The sequence below is a fragment of the Odocoileus virginianus genome, chromosome 2 (genome assembly GCF_023699985.2).
Source record: "Odocoileus virginianus isolate 20LAN1187 ecotype Illinois chromosome 2, Ovbor_1.2, whole genome shotgun sequence".
Taxonomy (NCBI): Eukaryota; Metazoa; Chordata; class Mammalia; order Artiodactyla; family Cervidae; genus Odocoileus; species Odocoileus virginianus.
In genome coordinates this window covers 23,321,763-23,336,326 of record NC_069675.1, presented here as the reverse complement: position 1 = coordinate 23,336,326, position 14,564 = coordinate 23,321,763, and the positions used below count along the sequence as shown (strand labels likewise).

At 45.2% G+C, this 14,564-nt stretch overlaps 1 long non-coding RNA gene across 2 annotated transcripts in view; it reads left to right on the top strand.

Moving 5' to 3' along the window:
• The first annotated feature begins 12,011 nt into the window (after nt 1-12,011).
• LOC139037084 (uncharacterized) overlaps nt 12,012-14,564 on the top strand; it is a 486,748-nt gene continuing 484,195 nt past the window's right edge. For both annotated transcript variants that reach the window (XR_011489880.1, XR_011489883.1), the window contains exon 1: nt 12,012-12,069. This is a non-coding gene — a long non-coding RNA (uncharacterized lncRNA). The remainder of the gene's footprint in view (nt 12,070-14,564) is intronic.

The window sequence follows — 14,564 nt, the reverse complement described above, 5'->3', positions numbered from 1 at the left end:
TGCGTTTAGGAATTTCTTTTCGTGAGGCTCTGCTGCCCCCTGGTGGGCATTATCATCATGTTGCAAAAACGCTTTCCTGAAGATTATACGTGGGCTTAGCTCAGGGCCTCTGTAGAGAAGCTACAGCTTTCCGGCTCTTGCCCCCCAGGACCAAGCCCCGCCTTCCTCCCGGCTCCCCCGCACTGTAAGGACTGAACCCCCAGCTCCTGGTGTGTGAGCTGCAGAGCTGCTTTGGGGGCTGCAGGCCGCAGTATGTCTGGAAGTGTCCGCTGTGACTGGCTGGTCTGTGGCCTGACTTCTAGCCCAGGGTAAGTGTGGACACCTCACACTAGAGGGAGTAACATTTTCCCAGTTTTCTTCTCGGGGAGAGAAGAGGAGAAGCTCGGGCAGCCAAAACGCAGCCTGACGCTGGGTGGGAGAAAACTTCAGCTCCCAGGGAGAGACATTGTTAAACCACTAGAGATCTGGTGTCCGAGTGGAATTTCTTTAGAAAATTCCTTTGCAGAAGGCATTTTGACATATGAAGTGCTTAGCTGTGTGGGTTGGGTTGCCTGGGGTCACATCCTGACTCCTCCAAGCAAAATGCTTCTCTAAGCCTCTAAGGGAAGCGACCATCTTGCAGACAGAAGCAGGAAGGATGCTCTTTTGTGCGTGAGGAGAAGGGATCCCTTCCTGAGCCTCACTTACTAAAGATGCTTGGCCTCCGGCAGCTCTCCCCTGCCTGCCTGCCCCCTTCCCCCCTCTCTCCCTCCACCCTGCAGCCCCTGGCAGTGGGCAGCAACAAGCTACAGTCGGCGTCCCTGGGGCAGGACTGGTGAGGTGGACAGACGTGGAGAGGAACCGAGGCTGTGGCTGGAAGCATTTGCTTAGAAGCCCACCGATGAATGCAGACAAGAGGCAGCGTCAGCAGGCCTGCGGCTGCCAGGTCACCCCGGGAGGGATCACACGTTGTCCTCTAAAGCCCTGCCTGCTGCCCTCTCAGCCGACATCCAGCCCTTGGTGTATACTCTTGGCGGAATGAGACAGAGACGGAGCAACAGAAACCCGCTTTGTGGAGGGAGCCCGCTGAGGCCTGCTTTCCCCAGAGGGAGAGAGCTCCAGGTGCAAGCCTCCCAGCACCCTGCATCCCAGCTGTTCACTAAACAGCAGCAATTATGGAAGTGTCCTATGTTTTACCGCCAAAATGTTGACAAAGCCAAGGGTGGGAAAAGAAACTCAGAACCAAATAAAATCTCCCCACTCAGAGATAACCAATGTCAATCTTCAAAAATTATGTTTTATTTAAAGAAATGTTAGAATTGGAATGTAGAAATGTAGAAAATGTAGAGAAATGTAGAAAATGCTGAGAAAATATAGAATGTAGAGAATGTAGAAAACTGGAAAGAATGATAGAATGAAGACACATTTGCTTTCACTAGATTTAACAGTTATTACCACTTACTGTATTTCCTGCAGATCCTGTTCTCTATATTTTTGTGTGTAGAAATGGGAACATTTCACTTTCAAATATTTAGCAGGTATTTTGTAATAGAAAACAACTACACAGCCACAATATCCTCATTACAGCAAAAAATAAACAATTTTACAATATCATCTAACCTACATTCTATAGTCAAAGTTTCAAATTTCTCCAACTGCCTTCAAAATGTCTTTTAGATTTATATGTGTGTTTTAAATCTGAGCTCTAGTCAAGGTTTATGCAATGTATTGAGTTGTTTTGTCTTTTTAGTATCTTTTCATCTAAAACAGCCTGTCTTCCGTGCCTAAATACTGAGTCATTGATACTGGTACTGACTTTCTTGAAGAGTCCAGACTGGTTGTGTTGTAGAAATTACCACAACTGGCGTTGTCAGATTGTTTGCTCATGGGATTCAGGTTAGACCTTCTGGCAGGAAAGTTTCACTGGTGATACTGTATCGCTTCTTCTTGCTTCACATCAAGAGGCTCCTGACGTCCGGTTATATCACTGCCTTGGGTTGCTGCTTGTGCATCCGAATCACGGGGAGCTTCCTTCTAATACGGACTCTTGGGTTTCCCACCTGGAGTTTCAGTTTCCTCGGTCTGTGGTTTGCTCAGCACGTTTGCATCATTGAAGAGCTCCATAGGGATTCTGAGGGATCAGAATTGACCAGGTTGAAACCCGTGAGGGCACAGCCTTCCAGTTTCTCTCTCTTTTGTGAATTGACACTGTCCATCCATGCAGTGTAAAACCTCCCTCCCAAACCAACAGAACTGGAGTGGGGCTACCTATTCCCTGCCTCTTCATCATCCCAGCCTCCTCCACCTCTGGGAGGCATCACAGGAGATGACTCACTCCAGCCCTTTTGCCTCAGGACACAGACTCCAGGGCTGAGATGGATCTTCTCTTCACTCTGGGTATGGATGGTGGCGGGTCTGACTGGGCTTGGGGCCAGTGTCAAGAACCCTGGAAGGAATATTTCCTGGGCATATGCATAACCTATCTCTTGGGGTGAGAAGCGGGAGCTTATGTGATCTGAGCCCCTGAATTTTCTTCCCATGCCTGGAATGACATTTCTGGAAAGATCAGACTGACTTTGAGATTAGGAATTTGAAGATACTCAACATTTCCTCTTCCTATTGCAACAGATTAGCTAGTGACAATTCTCACTCCCCCAACATTTGTGTCCACACACACACACACACACACACACACACACCATACGCAAGGAAGAAGTGCAGAGTAGAATGGCAGGGGAGGAGGTGCAGCGGGATGAAGACAGAATCCAGCAAGTGTGACAGAGATCTCTAGGTATAAAAATCCAGCTGATCAACCGAGGGTTAAACCATGGTGGAGACAAGAGGCCGATGACTGTGCTAGGCTGCCTAGCCTAAGTCAGGCAGAATTTGGTGGCTGGCTGTGTCCTAATCAGGTTCCTCCCTGGGTACCTTGTTCCGTAACTACTTAGAAATCTTATACTCAGCAACAGACCACACAAAGCTGCAGTGAATAGGTGAATGTGTGAGCAGTGGAGGAAGCTGTAGTCCCAGGGAGCTCTGAACTTAGATGGAGGCGGCAGAGGGGACCAGGGTTGGCCTCATCCCTAGAGCATCGCTCTGTCTCCACCTGGAGGCTGTGGAGGGCACTGGCTGGCTGGAACCCCAGGGAATCTTGGGAGAGAAACCACTTCTAAGCCTCCTTAGTATCAACAGTCTACCTGCCTGGTGCTTCTGAACTGGGAGCAGGAGGCAACTCATGGGGTCAAGTTGGCTGGAGGAGCCACATCTGGCTAGGCAAGGAGCATGGGGCCCTGCAATGGAGAGGTTGAGGAGGAGGAGGAGGAAGATGTGATTCTTTATAGCATTCCTGTAGCTCCTACCTCCCCACATCTGCCCCTCCTGTCTCTTAGCCAAGGCTGGCTGCACGGCACCCCTCAGGTGCATGGATGCCTTTGGAAATATTGCAGTCCAAGAAGAAAGTTCAGAATATACAACCTTGTCATATATTCACACATTTGCATTCACATGCACACACAACTTCCCATGTAGCTCAGTCAGTAAAGAGTCTGACTGCAATATAGGAGACCTGGGTTCGATCCCTGGGTTGGGAAGATCCCCTGGAGAAGGAAATGGCAACCCAGTCTGGTATTCTTGCCTGTAGAATCCCATGGACAGAGGAGCCTGGCAGGCTACAGTCTATAGGTTTGCAAGAGTCGGACATGACTGAGTGACTAAGAGTGCTCAAGCGCCCACGTGCACACAACACACATGGGCAAACATGTGCATATATGAGTTAGGACTCAGGGCCAAGGCAGGTCCGGGCCCTGCTCTGCTATTTACTAGCTGTGTGACCTTGGGCAAGTTGCTTTGCCTCTCTGGGCTACAGCTGCCTTCTCTGTGAGAGTTAAGTGAGGTGATTTCTGAGATGAGAGAATGTCAGAGATGGAAGCAAAAGTAGGAATCATCATCCATCAATTCATTTTACAGATGCACAATCAGAGACCAGAAGGGGCTCCTTAGACCAGTGGGGAAACTGAGGACTAGATTGGGAAAGGAAGTGACTTTTCCTGGGGCACTTTGAGTCATGGACCCTACCCCAAGGAGCTAGGGGACTATCTGCTCAGAAATCTCTTTAGACTCATCCTATTTCAAACTTCTCCAAAACCAAACTGGGGAGGAAGAAGATGGTGGATAAGCAGTGGAGAAATGGAAACAATGAGGTGAGAAATCCAGCACTGGTCATTTGAAGAGTGTAATGGTAGGAGGCATGAGACCGTGGGTGTGGGCAGGCTGTCTCTGTGGGTAGGAGACTACAGAAGAGAAAGTGCCTGTGTGTGTGTGTGTGTGTGCGCGTGTGTGTGTAGGCAGTATTTTAGGTACCAAGGGGTGTAATTGTGAGGTTGCACAAGTGGCTGATCATGCTATGTTTCAAATTGCTTGAAATCAAAGTTTCAACTTTAAAAAGAATTTTGTTAACAACCTGAAAGAATTGCGTCCACATTTTTTGTTTTTGGTGTATTTCCTCTCTGAGCCATCTAGCTCAAATAGGAAGGTTTTTCTAGAAGTTCCCTGAGTGGGTTCCATGGGTTGTTATTGTATTCCATGGATGGATTGGGATGTTTGGAAAATCCTGAAACTGACCAAGACAAGGCGCTTTCCTTACTGAATGTGAGTCTTCTTAGAGCCTTAGAGCTTTGTGAGCCTCCAGGGGGACCTGGTGTTCAGCATCCATCACACTGCTGGACCATGAGTCCTTCTCCCTGGGGCTTAGAATTTCTGGAGGCCAGGATTTTATGGATCACCTTTTAGGAAACACTTCAAACCCTGGAAATTTTTTTTCTTTCTTTCTTTTTTTTACTCCACATAACTTTATTTTATTTGTTTTGTTTTTGTTTTTTTTTTTTTATATTGTAGTGGTTTTTGCCATACATTGACATGAATCAGCCATGGATTTACATGTGTTCCCCATCCCGATCCCCCCTCCCGCCTCCCTCTCCATCCCATCCCTCTGGGTCTTCCCAGTGCACCAGCCCTGAGCACTTGTCTCATGCATCCAACCTGGGCTGGTGATCTGTTTTATCCTGATGGTATACTTGTTTCAATGCTGTTCTCTCAGAACATCCCACCCTCGCCTTCTGAACCCACAGAGTCTAAAAGTCTGTTCTGCACATCTGTGTCTCTTTTTCTGTTTTGCATACAGGGTTATTGTTACCATCTTTTAAAATCCCATATATATGCATTAGTATACTGTATTGGTCTTTATCTTTCTGGCTTACTTCACTCTGTATAATGGGCTCCAGTTTCATCCATCTCATTAGAACTGATTCAAATGAATTGTTTTTAATGGCTGAGTAATATTCCATAGTGTATATGTACCACAACTTCCTTATCCATTCATCTGCTGATGGGCATCTAGGTTGTTTCCATGTCCTGGCTATTATTAACAATGCTGCTATGAATATTGGGGTAATGTGTCTGTTTTAGATCTGTAAACCCTGGAAATATTTAAGTCATAAAAGTCATAATGATAAAGACAAAAAAAAAGACTTTCTTATTGTTGGTATGAAAAACTTGACTCATGCAATTGATTTTAAGTAACATTTAAAAAGACTATATTCAAAGATGATTTTAATTAAAGACTTTGATATTTTTTTTCAATGATTCATAACACTTGTGATGAGTTAGCACAGGACTTGTTCCTTCCATTTTTCTGATTGAGTGGTTTTATGCTAAGCGTCTTGATGAAAGTGAAAGAGGAGAGTGAAAAAGTTGGTTTAAAGCTTTACATTCAGAAAACTAAGATCATGGCATCTGGTCCCATCACTTCATGGGAAATAGATGGGGAGACAGTGGAAACAGTGTCAGACTTTAATTTTCTGGGCTCCAAAATCACTGCAGATGGTGATTGCAGCCATGAAATTAAAAGACGCTTACTCCTTGGAAGGAAAGTTATGACCAACCTAGGTGGCATATTAAAAAACAGAGACATTACTTTGCCAACAAAAGTCTGTCTAGTCAAGGCTATGGTTTTTCCAATGGTCATGTATGGATGTGAAAGTTGGACTGTGAAGAAAGCTGAGCACTGAAAAATTGATGCTTTTGAACTGTAGTGTTGGAGAAGACTCTTGAGAGTCCCTTGGACTGCAAGGAGATCCAACCAGTCCATCCTGAAGGAGATCAGTCCTGGGTGTTCATTGGAAAGACTAATGCTGAAGCTGAAACTCCAGTCCTTTGGCCACCTCATGTGAAGAGTTGATTCATTAGAAAAGACCCTGATGCTGGGAGGGATTGGGGGCAGGAGGAGAATGGGACAACAGAGGATGAGATGGCTGGATGGCATCACCGACTCAATGGACATGGGTTTGAGTAAACTCTGGGAATTGGTGATGGACAGGGAGGCCTGGCGTGCTGTGATTCATGGGGTTGCAAAGAGTCGGACATGACTGAGCAACTGAGCTGAACTGAATTGACTGATGCTTGGTGTCTATTCTTTAACTTGAAAATTTAACATGCATGTGTAACTTAAATTCTCAGGCTCATATTTGTTCTCTTCTGCCCACACAACTCAAGGACTTGAGCATGTTTTAGCTGCAGTCTTCCCTCCTGACCTATAGGCCGCTGTTGTCTAACATCTTTGTTCTGTGTTACGTTGGGAAGCCGCTCAATTAGACATTCTGACCATTGTTTTATACACCAGTGTTTGTATAGATTTGGTCATGTGTTAACAACTTTTCTTGCTTTCCTCATTTCTTCTTTCATCACAGACATTAAAGTTTTCTTACAGAGGGTTTATTGGTAACAAGCTCTGCTTTTCTTTGTCTACAAATTTCTTTAAATCACTTTATTCTTAAAAGAGAGTTTTGTTTGGTATTAAATCTAGGTTGATGGTTATTATCTTCAAAGTTTATTTCCTACATCTATTAGATGTGGGCAGTAAATATCTTCCTTAATGATGACATCAAGAGGTTCTTGGGAGGACCATATGGCATACCGATTAGAAAGCTTTAAACAATAAATGTCAGATGGTCTGTTTGTCCTCTGCTCCATGAGAAAACTTTGGAAGTTGTGTTAAGACAAAGCTGACTTTCTCAGTGAATGAGCTCTTTGCCAGCATGTCCTTGTACAGTGTTTCTCAACTTTCATTGTTGTCCTTGTAAGGAGACTTCTTAGGTATTTTTTCCTAATTACTTCTCTCCCATATAATGTAATCCTACAGATATACTGCATATCTATAATGTACTATATGTAAATCTGTGCTTTATATACAAAAAGAATGAAAATTTTTTTGTCCCCCTCAAGCCCTCATGAATCAACTTTTGGTCCCTTTGGGGTCATATCACCTTCATAGATAATGCATGTTGCAGTGGCATTAGAAAATGAGCAGCAATTTTATTTTTTAAAAAATATTTATTTGTTTAGCTGCTTCAGTCTTAATTGCCTCATGCGGGATCTTTCATTGCGGCACATGGATTCTCTAGTTGGGGCATGCGAGCCCCCGAGCTTGCAGGCTTAGTTGCTCTGTCACGTGTGGGGTCTTAATTCTCCCACCAGGGATGGAATCCGCGTTCCCTGCATTGCAAGGCAGATTCTTAACCAGCGGACCTCCAGGGAAGCCACTGAGCAGCATTTTTAAGCCGCAGCGTCACCTAACCGTGAAAGGATCAAGCTTTGGAACTGGGTAGACCCGAGATTGAATCCCTGCTCTGGCATGGACTAGCTGTGTCACATTGGGCGAGTTACTTAACTTCTCTGAGCATGTTTTAGAGCTGAAATACGGCAACTGTTATTAAATGAGCATTAGTATCAGACCTGGAACAGAGTAACTATTTAATAAATATTAGTTATTAATGAATATTTCCAAATGAGTCTGCATTCCTTTACCTTTTTTTTCAGTCATTTCATTATAAAAGCAACATACAAATTTATAACATATTTAGGCATTAAGGAAAAATAAGTTATCTAATTCCATCTCCCCTCCGCTACTGTAAGGGAGAACTCACAGGAGGAAGAGCCTGTGGAGGTGGGTGCCTGGCTCAGTGGCCCAGGGGGAATGAACTCTCCCTGAGGGGCCTGAGGGGGACTCTGGGGCTGCGAAGGCAGACAGAGGTGCTGGCAGACAGATTCTCAGGGCAACTGTGCAGAGGCCACCACCAAGGTCTACTGGGAATTCCCTGAATGCCTGAAAGAGGTAGCCTGGAGAACTTTGCTTTCTCTAGGAGAGTGGTTCTCAAAATGTGGTCCCTGAATTGACAGCCTCAGTGTTACTGGAGAATTTATTAAAGCTTTGAATGTTTGGGCCCCCACCCAGATCTACTGAATCAGAAACTCTGGGTTTAGAGCCCAATTTGTATTATAACAAGCCCTCCAGGTAATTCTGAGGCTTCTCAGGTTGGCGAACCACAGCTCTGGAACAAGCGTTCCCTCCCACAGTGTCCCCTGGAGGGTAGGCTTGCAAAAGGTTTACTAAGGAAGGGGCTGGCAGAATTCCTCTGAAAGAGAAACAGGGGTTGGAAATTCTGAAGGCTTTGAGCCAGAAGTCAGCTGTGAATGCTGGAACATTCCTCAGGGACCTCTACCGTGGCTGGATTCTGTTCAAAAGAAGCCGTTACCAAGAGTTTGGTTTAGAGACTGAGCTGAATACTGTCACTGACAAAAATGTACAGGAGTGTGCCTGTGCTGAGAATCTTTTTCTGCAGAATATTACGTTTTTTTTCCCTACACAGAACTAGAATGTCAAGGCCATGCCAGCGTGTGGTTTTGGCAGAGTGTATGTTGTGTGTTTTGGCCTAAAGTGTTTCATGAGCCCAGGGTTAATTTTGTGCAGGTCAGCCTGACCCAGTCATAAGAATGTTCTAAGTGTACGTAATGTTAAGGTAGTTGAGCCAGTAATAGACTTGAATTCCTCTGCTTTGTTCTTAAAAAAAAAAAAAAAATCAGTGTGATATAAGTTGCTTTCTTTCCACCAAATCTTGAACCTCAGGGAAGAAACACTTCTCAGTTAGAAATTAGGCTAGGCTACATATAGCAAGAAGCCAAAAATGGCAGTCACTTAAACACATAAGGGTTTTTAAATTTTCTCACATCAAAGTCTGGTGGTAAGCAGTTCAAGGCCCATCGTTAGCCATCCTCAGTCATCTCATTCCACAGAGGAAGGAGGAAAGAGGGGCAGAGGGAAAGAGGGGGGAAAACAAAAGGAGTCCAGGGCAGCCTTCACCGTGCTTCCCAGGAAAGCCCCACAGAACTCCCTCTTACATCTCACTGGCAGAAACATAGTTGCAAACGCGTCTGGGAAATGTAGTTTTGTTCCCAAAGGCAATGATTCCCAACTGTAAATCATGGTTCTGTTCCTAAGGAAGAAAGTGGACTGCATAGTGGGGTAAGCAGATCGTAGCCTGTGCCCTATGTGAGACTGCATCTATGGGTTTACAGAATCTTCCAGAGGCTGAGGAGAGAGCACTTTATGTGGGCTGAGACTTGGCCACAGCCTTGACATATCCCAAGACATAGTCCTGTTTCTCAACTTCTTGCAGGATGGGAGACAGGAGACTCCCATGCTGAGCTGTGCTCCATGAGCATCTCCATCCATCGCCAAGGGGCTAGTGCAGGATCTGGTCACTCCCTCTCGTCATTCCCTGGTAGCTTTGCTCGAAATGCTTGCGTGCCCCCCTTCCTCCATTTATGTGTCCTGGATCTTCCCTCTCCTTCCTCTGTGTCTTTTAGACAAGCGAAGAAACTGAGGCTCACGGAAGGTAAGCAACTTTCTTGGTTGTAGAGCTGTATTTTAGAACTGTATGTCTCAGGGTCCCCTGTGTCCTGATGAGTACCTTCCTGCGCTCCTTTTTTCTCCTAACTGAGCCTGATCCCTTAGAAATTGCTGGGCTGGGAACTCTGCCAGAATTTCTGGAGAGCTTTCTTGGAATAATGGTGCAACTGACAATAGAACACTGTGTCTTTTCTGGTGTGCTGGTGGAGAGGATGCAGTTAAACATGTTAGTAGGGTATGACTTTAGGGTGCAAAGTGTGCGAGGGGCCTGGATGCGGTAGCAATGAGGGCAGAGGTGCTGAGAAACCTTTAGCTTTGGGGAGGGGCCCTCTGAGAGACCCCCTCTGTCAGTCCCACTGAAGGTTAAAGTCATCGTCAGCCCTTTGCAACCCTATGTGGATACCCGCTCCTGATCCTTTCCTCACTGGGAGGAAGGACTCACATCCCACAGCTTGCTGGATAGAGTGGCTTGGGAGAAATTTGGAGCAATTGTGATTGTAAGGATTTCATTTCCTGGTGACCTGTGTCTTTGGGCCTGGAGACTGCTCAGAGTCTGAACAATCAAAGCCTTGGACCTTGAGGGAGACTCAACAGAATTTTGCTTGAAAAATTAGAATGTGAGACAATAGGGGAATGGTTAAATGAATTCAGGTATGAAGGACTGTGCAGTAATTAAAAAGAAACAGGGAAATAGGCATACAAAGATCTCCGAGATGTACTGTAAAGTGAAGAAAACAAGTTGTAGAATAAATGTTAAATTACAACAATAAAGAACTTTCTTCCAAATGCATATATGTAAAACTGTACCTAAAAGGTGCTTTGGGCTTCTAGCAAACCAGTAAGTGCCTTGAAACTTACTGGGTTGCTTTAAGTGTTAAATGAGATAATATACAAATGTACTTTGCAAAAGTTAAAGTGTAAGGTAGAGAATACAAAACTATGCTGTGCCATTTCATCCTTGCCCTTGCTCCCAAAGTGAAATTGGAATAGGAAAGAAGGAGAAAATTGAGAACTTGTTACACTGTTCTCAGCACTTCTCATGCCTTGCTTGCATGCACTACAACCCTATGAAGTAGGGACTGATATTATTATCATCCCCACTTCAGTTGAGAAACTAAAGAACTTTTAAGATAATTTCCATGGTCATCCAGCTAGCAAGTTACAGTCATAACTTCAGCCCAGGTTCTGGCTCCAGAGTGCTGTTGTCAGCTTCAAAAACATGTTGCAGTACTATGTTGTTGTTGTTGTTTAGCAGCGAAACGGTGTCTGACTCTTTGCAATCCCATTGACTGTAGCCCACCTGGTTCCTCTGTCCATAGGATTTCCCAGGCAGGAATACAGGATTAGGTTGCTATTTTGTTCTCCAGGGTATCTTCCCCACCCCGGGTTCTCCTGCACTGGTAGGCGGATTCTTTACTGCTGAGCTACAGGGAACCCATTAAAGTACTTTATCTATATCGAAATAAAGTTTACCATCCCCTTCTTGCAGCAGTTTTGAGGAAGTCAAGATTTGAACCTCCAAGAATGAGTATGTGAAACGGATTCTAACCCCTACTGAGTACTTATTGTAGGCTTACACCAGGCATAGGAAGAAATAACAGGAGTAAACATTTTCTGAGCATCTGCTGTGTGCAAGACACTTGCGTTTTGCAAGTATTCATTTAATGCAAATACTTTAGGCAGGAGGTACTATTATCCCATTTAACAATTTAGAAACGTGTCGTGCCCAGAGTTCGAATAACTTGCCTAGTGCAAAGACGCTTAAAATCTGGTCTCTACCCTCAGGCCAATGTGGGAGTAACAAATGATGGAACAGTGCAGTACATGCTGCAGTGTGTTATTTACAAAGTTCCAAAGGCGCTCGCAGAGGAGTCCCTGCAACGAGAAGATGTGACATTTTGTGTGGGATCCTGAAAGGTGGCAGTGAGCGAGGCTAGAGCAGGGGTGACTGCACGTGGAAGCCCTTGGGAATGCATGAATGAAGCCTCAATCTAAAATTCTGGGTCAGAACCAAGCCAGGGGCCCACTGCAGCGCCGGCAAAGATATGTGGCGGCCGCTGTCTGTGGTTGCTCTTCTGCAGATTTTCCAACTTACAGAATCGCACATCCCCGCGGGGTCGAGGGCTCAGCTTCTGCCCCCGGCTCGGGCCACAAAGAGTCCCTCCTCACCCTGGACGAGCGTCAGGGGCAAACTGCGCCTCGGAGGCTCAAATGGTAAGGGACCGTCTGGGAAGGCAGAGCGGCGATTGGCGGAAATGATAAATACGTAAAGGACTATCCGGCTTGGTTGCCGCCTTCTCCGCTGTAGGAGAGCTGGGCAGAGCATCTTCGTCTAGAGAATTTGTCAGGTAAAAACGTCTGGAGCCTTCTCTTCCCGGGAGAGACTCCAGTGGCGACTTCCCGTCAGGTGTGCGTCACGTTACCTGTTTGGAAACCAGACGTCCTTAAGAGAATTACCCATTCTCCACGGCAGTGAGCGCCCCGCTGTCAGCGGGGCTTCTGATTGGCTGCTGTGGGATGGGGCGGGGCCCGGGCTGCTTGGGCGAAGCCCGGCTTCCCCACCCCCTCTCCAGTCCAGGGAGGATGGCGCCCCCAGGTGGCCTTTTGGCACTGTTGCCGCCCGAAGTCCTCGAGAAAGACCTAGACTGGAATAGATAACAGCTAGGCTGAGATGGCTGGATGGCATCACCGACTCGATGGACACGAGTTTGAGTAAACTCCGGGAGTTGGTGATGGACAGGGAGGCCTGGCGTACCGCGGTTCATGGGGTCGCAAAGAGTCGGACACGACCGAGCGACTGACTGACTGACTGACTGAGTCTGGATGAGAGTGTAGACGCCCAGGGCTGACTTCCTGGGCTGGCTTCCAGCTTTACAGTTAAGCCAGTTTCCTTTCTTTCCTGCTTGGTCTCATCTATAAAATGGGCGTAATAATAATAACCTACCTCAGAGGATTACTGTGAAGTTTCAATTAATTGATATGCTTATAGGTCTCACAGTGCCAGGCACATAATGGGTACATAATGAGTGATAACTGGTGGAGGTCTGGGAACTCGTTAAGAATGAGTGTTGTGGCGTTTGAAAGACTTGACATGATGATCAGATTACCCTCTCTGTCTCTGTTTTTCATCTGTAAGGGGGACTAAACAATAGCACCTACTTAATGAAACTGTGGATTAATTGAGATAATACTGGTAAAAATATCTAACATATAGTAGTTTATAAATGTTGTCTCCTATTATTATTATTCAACTGTTATGATTACTCTTTCCCTTCTTCTGCCCAAAAGGTCACTTCAGCCAGAGTTGGCCCCCCTGAAAGAAGAATAGTAGCTTGCCTGGAATTAGAGTCTCTAAATCCGTGACACTCATATGTGTAAAGACCAGACTTGGAAAACCTCTGCATCCCAGTCCTGCCTATCATTTCCATCATTCTTTTAGGCACTGTCGTCTTAAGCCCCAGCTGGTACCTGAGAAGAATCATTAAAATTATTAACATTATAATATTAACTCTTTGCTACAGAATTGGTTTGTCAGATTATCTTTAAAGTTGACTCAGGTGTTGAACAGTATTTTGAGGGTGGGGAACACAGAATGACTTGTGCTGATGGGGTAAGATAAGGTGTCGGGTCTGAAAGTGAAGGACCTAAGTCAACATATACCCTAGGGTGAGCCTGTGATGGACCAGTGATGGTGAAGTGTGTGTTGGTGGTTGGGTTTAGGGCAGCCTGGAATCCATGTGAGTCATGGGAAGAACACTGGACTGAGACCCAGAGATTTGAACTCTGGGCATAACTTCATCTCTCTGGTTGTGTGACTTTGGACAAGGCACTTAATATTTTCTGAGGATTGGCTTTATGGTTAGTAAAATAAAATTGAATTCTCTTGCTTGGTGCCTGTCACATAACAAGAAATCTATGAACACTAGTTATTATTGTTTTTGTTGTTATTAATTCATCTTCAACAATATGTTAAGGATTATGGGAGAATGTGGTATATTAAGTTTTTTTTATTTTAATGATAACTGTTATTATTGGCTGGGCCACAGAGCATGTGGGATCTTAGTTGCCTGACCAGGAATTGAACCTATGTACTCTGCAGTGGAAGCACAGAGTCTTGAAATCCTATTAAGTTTTTGTCTTCCAAGAATGAGGGGAAGAATGAGTCAAGAAAGGGTTGTTTACCTTTCCTTTTACACTTCCTCCTTGTTATTTTTCTTCTATTTCTATTAAAAAATCCAGCTAGCAGGGGAAGTCAAATAAATAACCCAGTTTAATGAGGTCTTCATAATTCCTTGGATGCCTCGCTCCCCTACTATAAAACTGACCCCTTCCCATCAGCTGCCTCACATACTCCCTTCCCTTTTGGCCTAGAAGATGGGGTTCTACCTAGAGCTTAGGGCCTGTACATGGTGATCTCCATGTACCCCGGCAGCCCTGGAGCCCTGGAGTTCCTCTTTGGATGAGGGAAGCCCAAGAGTTGAGGTGGTACTTCTGGGAGCAGGTAGTATGGGAGGGGTGGGTAGGACAGTGACATCCTTTCTAGTTATACAACATTCCTTTTTTTGTGTGATTACTATATTCAGTTTACTCTGGGATGCTGTATCTCTCCCATTCTGAACATATATGTAGAGCTGTTCCTCAGTTAGAAAGACAAAAGAGAATAGTGGGAAAATCTGGGGATTTTGTGTTGGGCAGACTTCCATTTGAATCTCGTCCTTTACTGTATGGTCTTAGAGGAGTTGCTTATTTTCATAGTTTTCTTTTTTATACAGTGAGGGATAATCAGAATACTACTCAGCAGCAAAAATGAATGAAGTATTGACAAGTGGAATAATATGGATGA